We start from the raw sequence: 7,052 nt of genomic DNA on the forward strand, positions 1-7,052 counted from the left end.
GTATGTGTGTAGTGTGTGTATGATGGTATATATAGTGTGTATGTGTGTGTGTGTGATATCATATGTTTCATCTTGGTTTACTTTGCTGTATAATATAATAGATGATCAGGTTATCTTCTCATTTGTTTGTTTTTGGGGATAACTTGGTTGTATTGTTTTGTTTTTTGAGTTAAGCATTTGGTACTGACAGTTGGTTCTTTCTGTCTAGCAACACCTACAATTTAATAAGCCCTGTATGCTGCCTTATGCAGCTGTTTCTGCGCAAGCCTTCAAGCTCGCTGGAAACAGGAGTTAAGAAGCAGCGGTCTTAAGACCGCTGCTCCTTAACTCGTCCGCCACCTCTGAGGCTGCGGACATAAATCAGCCCGATCGCATATGATCGGGTTGATTGACACCCCCTGCTAACGACTGATTGGCCGTGAATGTGCAAGGGGCAGCATTGCACAAGCACTTCTAGTGAAATGCTTGTGCAATGATAAATGCCGACAGTATATGGTGTCTGCATTTATCGATGTGCAGCAGACGAGGGGGGTAGTTATCAAGTCGTCAACTTTTCTGACTTCGCCGGCCCAATTCGCCCGCCTAAGCTCGCCTACCTTCGCCGCCGCGGACCTGAAAAAATACGCCTAAGTTATCAAAAAAAGCTGTCAAAAAGCCGCGGGGCGATGAGCAGCGGACTGTGAGAGTTATCACTCATCCGATCTCGCTGCTCTTCGGCTGTTTGACAGCTTTCTTGCTAGCCTGTCACTAAGCACTCACACTAAACTACACTGTTCTACCCCCTATACCGGCGCCCCCGGAGCCCCCCGCAACTAAATAAAGTTACTAACCCCTAAACCGCCGCTCCTAGACCCCGCCGCAACTCTTATAAATGTATTAACCCCTAAACCGCCGCTCCTAGACCCCGCCGCAAGTCTTATAAATGTATTAACCCCTAAACCGCCGCTCCCGGACACCGCTACCACCTACATTATACCTAGTAACCCCTATCCTGCCCCCCCTATACCGTCGCCCTCTATAATAAAGTTATTAACCCCTATCCTGCTGATCCCGCACCTCGCCGCAAATAAAAAAAAAAGTTTAACCCCTAAACCACCGCTCCCTGACCCCGCCGCAACCTATATTAAATTTATTAACCCCTATCCTGCCCCCCTACACCGTCGCCACCTATAATAAATTTATTAACCCCTATCCTGCCCCCCCTACACCGCCGCCACTGTAATAAAATTATTAACCCCTAAACCTAAGTCTAACACTAACCCTAACACCCCCCTAACTTAAATATTAATTAAATAAATCTAAATAATATTTCTATTATTAACTAAGTTAATCCTATTTAAAACTAAATACTTACCTATAAAATAAACCCTAATATAGCTACAATATAAATAATAATTATATTGTAGCTATCTTAGGATTTATTTTTATTTTACAGGTAACTTTCAATTTATTTTAACTAGGTACAATAGCTATTAAATATTTATTAACTATTTAATAGCTTACCTAGCTAAAATAAAGAGAAATTTACCTGTAAAATAAAAACTAACCTAAGTTACAATTACACCTAACACTACACTATACTTAAATAAATTATTCCTATTTAAAACTAAATACTTACCTGTAAAATAAACCCTAATATATAGCTACAATATAATTAATAATTACATTGTAGCTATCTTAGGATTTATATTTATTTTACAGGTAACTTTGTATTTATTTTAGCTAGTTAGAATAGTTATTAAATAGTTATTAACTATTTAATAACTACCTAGCTAAAAGAAATACAAAATTACCTGTAAAATAAATCCTAACCTAAGTTACAATTAAACCTAACACTACACTATCATTAAATAAATTAAATAAACTACCTACAAATAACTACAATTAAATACAATTACATAAACTAACTAAAGTACAAAAAATAAAAAAGCTAAGTTACAAAAAATAAAAAAAATAAGTTACAAACATTTAAAAACATATTACAACAATTTTAAGCTACTTACACCTAATCTAAGCCCCCTAATAAAATAACAAACCCCCCCAAAATAAAAAAATGCCCTACCCTATTCTACATTAAAAAAGTTCAAAGCTCTTTTACCTTACCAGCCCTTAAAAGGGCCTTTTGTGGGGGCATGCCCCAAAGGTCAGCTCTTTTGCCTGTAAAAGAAAAATACAACCCCCCCAACATTAAATCCCACCACCCACATACCCCTAATCTAACCCAAACCCCCCTTAAAATAACCTAACACTAATCCCCTGAAGATCATCCTACCTTTAGTTGTCTTCACTCAGCCGAGCCACCGATGGAACTGAAGAGGACATCCGGACCGGCAGAAGTTATCCTCCAAGGGGCACTGAAGAAATCTTCCATCCGATGAAGTGATCCTCCAAGCGGCGCTGAAGAAATCTTCCATCCGGGCGAGGTCATCTTCCAAGAGGCGCTGAAGAAATCTTCTATCCGGGCCAGGTCATCTTCGAAGCCGGGTCTTGAATCTTCATCCCGCCGACGCGGAACATCCTTCTTTCCCGACGAACTACCGACGAATGAAGGCTCCTTTAAGGGACGTCATCCAAGATGGCGTCCCTTCAATTCCGATTGGCTGATAGGATTCTATCAGCCAATCGGAATTAAGGTAGGAAAAATCTGATTGGCTGATGGAATCAGCCAATCAGATTCAAGTTCAATCCGATTGGCTGATGTTCCGATCAGCCAATAGAATGCGAGCTCAATCTGATTGGCTGATTGGATCAGCCAATCGGATTGAACTTGAATCTGATTGGCTGACTCCATCAGCCAATCAGATTTTTCCTACCTTAATTCCGATTGGCTGATAGAATCTTGGATGACGTCCCTTAAAGGAGCCTTCATTCGTCGGTAGTTCGTCGGGAAAGAAGGATGTTCCGCGTCGGCGGGATGAAGATTCAAGACCCGGCTTCGAAGATGACCTCGCCCGGATAGAAGACTTCTTCAGCGCCTCTTGGAAGATGACCTCGCCCGGATGGAAGATTTCTTCAGCGCCGCTTGGAGGATCACTTCATCGGATGGAAGATTTCTTCAGCGCCCCTTGGAGGATAACTTCTGCCGGTCCGGATGTCCTCTTCAGTTCCATCGGTGGCTCGGCTGAGTGAAGACAACTAAAGGTAGGATGATCTTCAGGGGATTAGTGTTAGGTTATTTTAAGGGGGGTTTGGGTTAGATTAGGGGTATATGGGTGGTGGGTTTTAATGTTGGGGGGGGTTGTATTTTTCTTTTACAGGCAAAAGAGCTGAACTTTGGGGCATGCCCCCACAAAAGGCCCTTTTAAGGGCTGGTAAGGTAAAAGAGCTTTGAACTTTTTTAATGTAGAATAGGGTAGGGCATTTTTTTATTTTGGGGGGGTTTGTTATTTTATTAGGGGGCTTAGATTAGGTGTAAGTAGCTTAAAATTGTTGTAATATGTTTTTAAATGTTTGTAACTTATTTTTTTTATTTTTTGTAACTTAGCTTTTTTTATTTTTTGTACTTTAGTTAGTTTATGTAATTGTATTTAATTGTAGTTATTTGTAGGTAGTTTCTCTTGTTAAGTGTATCCAGTCCACGGATCATCCATTACTTATGGAATATATTCTCCTTCCCAACAGGAAGCTGCAAGAGTCCACCCACAGCAAAGCTGCTATATAGCTCCTCCCCTAACTGCCATATTCAGTCATTCTCTTGCAAGCCTCAACATAGATAGGAGGTTGTGAGAGTCTGTGGTGCTTTCTACTTAGTTTATTCTTCAATCAAAAGTTTGTTATTTTTAAATGGCACCGGAGTGTGCTGTTTATCTCAGGCAGTATTTGGAAGAAGAATCTGCCTGCGTTTTTCTATGATCTTAGCAGACGTAACTAAGATCCATTTGCTGTTCTCACACATTCTGAGGAGTGAGGTACTTCAGAGGGGGAATGGCGTGCAGGTTTTCCTGCAGATAAGGTGTGTGCAGTAAAATATTTTTCTAGGAATGGAATTGACTAAGAAAATACTGCTGATACCGAAGTAATGTAAGTAAAGCCTTAAATGCAGCGATAGCGACTGGTATCAGGCTTATTAATAGAGATACATACTCTTGTAAAAATGTGTTTTAAAACGTTTGCTGGCATGTTTAATCGTTTTTTAACATATGTTTGGTGATAAAACTTATTGGTGCCTAAGTTTTTTCCACATGGCTGGCTTAAATTTTGCATAGAAACAGTTTCCTGAGGCTTTCCACTGTTATAGTATAAAAGTTACAGTTGGTGCAGTTAAAATTACAAACAGTGACATTCAGCTTCCCTCAGCAGTCCCCTGCATGCTATAGGACATCTCTGAAGGGCTCAAAAGGGCTTCAAAAGTAGGAGCTGTTATGACTGTTTAAAACATATTTTTCGTTTTGTTAATCTGTTTTTTGTATTAAGGGGTTAATCATCCATTTGCAAGTGGGTGCAATGCTCTGCTAACTTGTTACATACACTGTAAACATTTTGTTAGTTTAACTGCCTTTTTTTCACTGTTATTTCAAATTTTGGCAAAATTTGTTTCTCTTAAAGGCACAGTAACGTTTTATATATTTGCTTGTTAACTTGATTTAAAGTGTTTTCCAAGCTTACTAGTCTCATTATTAGTCTGTTCTAACATGTCTGACATAGAGGAAGCTCTGTGTTCATTATGTTTTAAAGCCATGGTGGAACCCCATCTTAGAATGTGTACCAGATGTACTGATTTCATGTTAAACAATAAAGATCATTTTTTGTCTTTAAAAACATTATCACCAGAGGATTCTGTCATGGGGGTAGTTATGCCGACTAACTCACCCCACGTGTCAGACCTTTTGACTCCCGCTTTAGGGACTCACGCTCAAATGGCGCCAAGTACATCAAGGGCACCCATAGCGTTTCTTTACCAGGGGATTCTGTCGAGGGGAAAGTTATGCCGACTAACTCTCCCCACGTGTCAGACCCTTCGACTCCCGCTTCAGGGACTCACGCTCAAATGGCGCCAAGTACATCAAGGGCGCCCATAGCGTTTATTTTACAAGACATGGCAAAGGTGGTGAATAATATTCTGGCAGCAGTATTAGTCAGACTACCTGAAATTAAAGGAAAGCAGTTAGCTCTGGGGGTAGATACAGAGCATACAGACGCTTTAAGAACCATGTATGATACTACCTCACAATATGCTTAGTCTGTGGGTGATTTTTTTTTTTTTGACTCAGGGAAGATGATTTAACCTGATTCTGATATTTCTACATTTAAAATGTATGCTTGAGAACCTCCACTTGTTGCTCAGGGAGGCTTTGGCTGCTCTGAATGAATGTGTACAATCGCAGGGCCAGAGAAATTGTGTAGACTGGATAAATAATATGCAGTGCCGGTGTGTACTGATGTTTTTCCAATACCTAAAGAGGTTTACTAAAAAAAAAAAAAAAAATTTTTTTAATAAGGAATGGGATAGACCAGGTGTGCCGTTCTCTTCCCCTCCTATTTTTTAGAAGAATGTTTTCTAATAGTTACCACCACACGGGACTTCTGGCAGACAGTTCCTAAGGTGGAGAGAAGAGTTTCTACTCTAGCTAAGCGTACCACTACCTCTGACGAGGACAGTTGTGCTTTTTAGATCCAATGGATAAAAAATGTTTATTCAACAGGGTTTTATCCTGCAGCCCCTTGCATACATTGCTTCTGTCACTGCTGCTGCGGCGTTCTGGGTTGAGTCTCTTGATGAGGCTTTACAGTTAAGCGACTCCATTGGATGAATATATTTGACAAGCTTATGCTAGCCAATTCCTTTGTTTTCTGATGCCTTGTTCATTTGACTAGACTAACGGCTAAGAATTCTGTTTTTTACTATACTGGCGCGCAGAGCGCTATGGCTTATATCATGGTCAGCTGTCGTGACTTTAATAAATAAGCTACTTAACTTCCCTTCAAGGGGCAGACCCTATTCGGGCCTGGTTTGAAGGAGATTATTGCTTATATCACTGGAGGAAAAGGTCATGCCCTTCCTCAGGATAGGTCTAAATCAAGGGCAAAAAAAAAAAAAAAAAAAGTCTAATTTTCGTACCTTTTAAAAACTTCAGGGCAGGTGTGGCATCCTCTTCCTCTAAGGCAAAACAAGAGGGAATTTTTGCTCAGTCCAAGGCGGTCTGGAGACAATCGGACCTGGAACAAAGATAAGCAGGCCAAGGAGCCTGCTGCTGCCTCTAAGGCAGCATGAAGGAACGGACCCCTATCCGGTAACGGATCCTATAGGGGGCAGACTTTCATTCTTTGCCCAGGCGTGGGCAAGAGATGCCCAGGATCCCTAGGCATTGGAATTTATATCCCAGAGATATCTTCTGGATTTTAAAGATTCCCCCCCAAAAAAAGGGGAGATTTCGCCTTTCACAATTATCTGCAAACCAGATAAAGAAGGAGGCATTCTTACATTGTGTACGAGATCCATCCAGTTCCAAGAGAGGAACAGGGACAGAGTTTTTACTCGAATCTGTTTGTGGTTCCCAAGGAGAGGGAACCTTCAGACCTATTTTGGATCTAAAGATCTTAAACAAATTCCTCAGAATTCCGTCATTTAAGATGGAAACTATTCGTACCATCTTAACTATGATCCAGGAGAGTCAATAGAGGACTACAATGGATTTGAAGGATGCTTATCCTCACATTGTGATGCATAAAGATCACCATCGTTTTTCAGGTTTGCCTTTCTAGACAGGCATTACCAGTTTGTAGCTCTTTCCTTTGGGATATCTACAGCCCCAAGAATCTTTATGGAGGTTCTGGGGTCGCTTTGGCGGTCCTTAGACCGCGGGGCATAGAAGTGGCCCCTTATTTAGACGACATCCTGATACAGGCGTCAAACATCCAAATTGCCCAGTCTCATACGGACGTAGTACTGGCATTTCTGAGATCACATGGGTGGAAAGTGAACAAGGAAAGAGTTCTCTATCCCCAATCTCAAGGGTTTCCCTCCTAGGGACTCTGATAGATTCTGTAGAAATGAAAATTTACCTGACGGAGTCCAGGTTGTCAAAGTTTCTAAATTTCTGCCGTGTTTTTTT

Source organism: Bombina bombina, chromosome 6, assembly GCF_027579735.1.
Source record: "Bombina bombina isolate aBomBom1 chromosome 6, aBomBom1.pri, whole genome shotgun sequence".
In the NCBI taxonomy this organism is placed as follows: domain Eukaryota; kingdom Metazoa; phylum Chordata; class Amphibia; order Anura; family Bombinatoridae; genus Bombina; species Bombina bombina.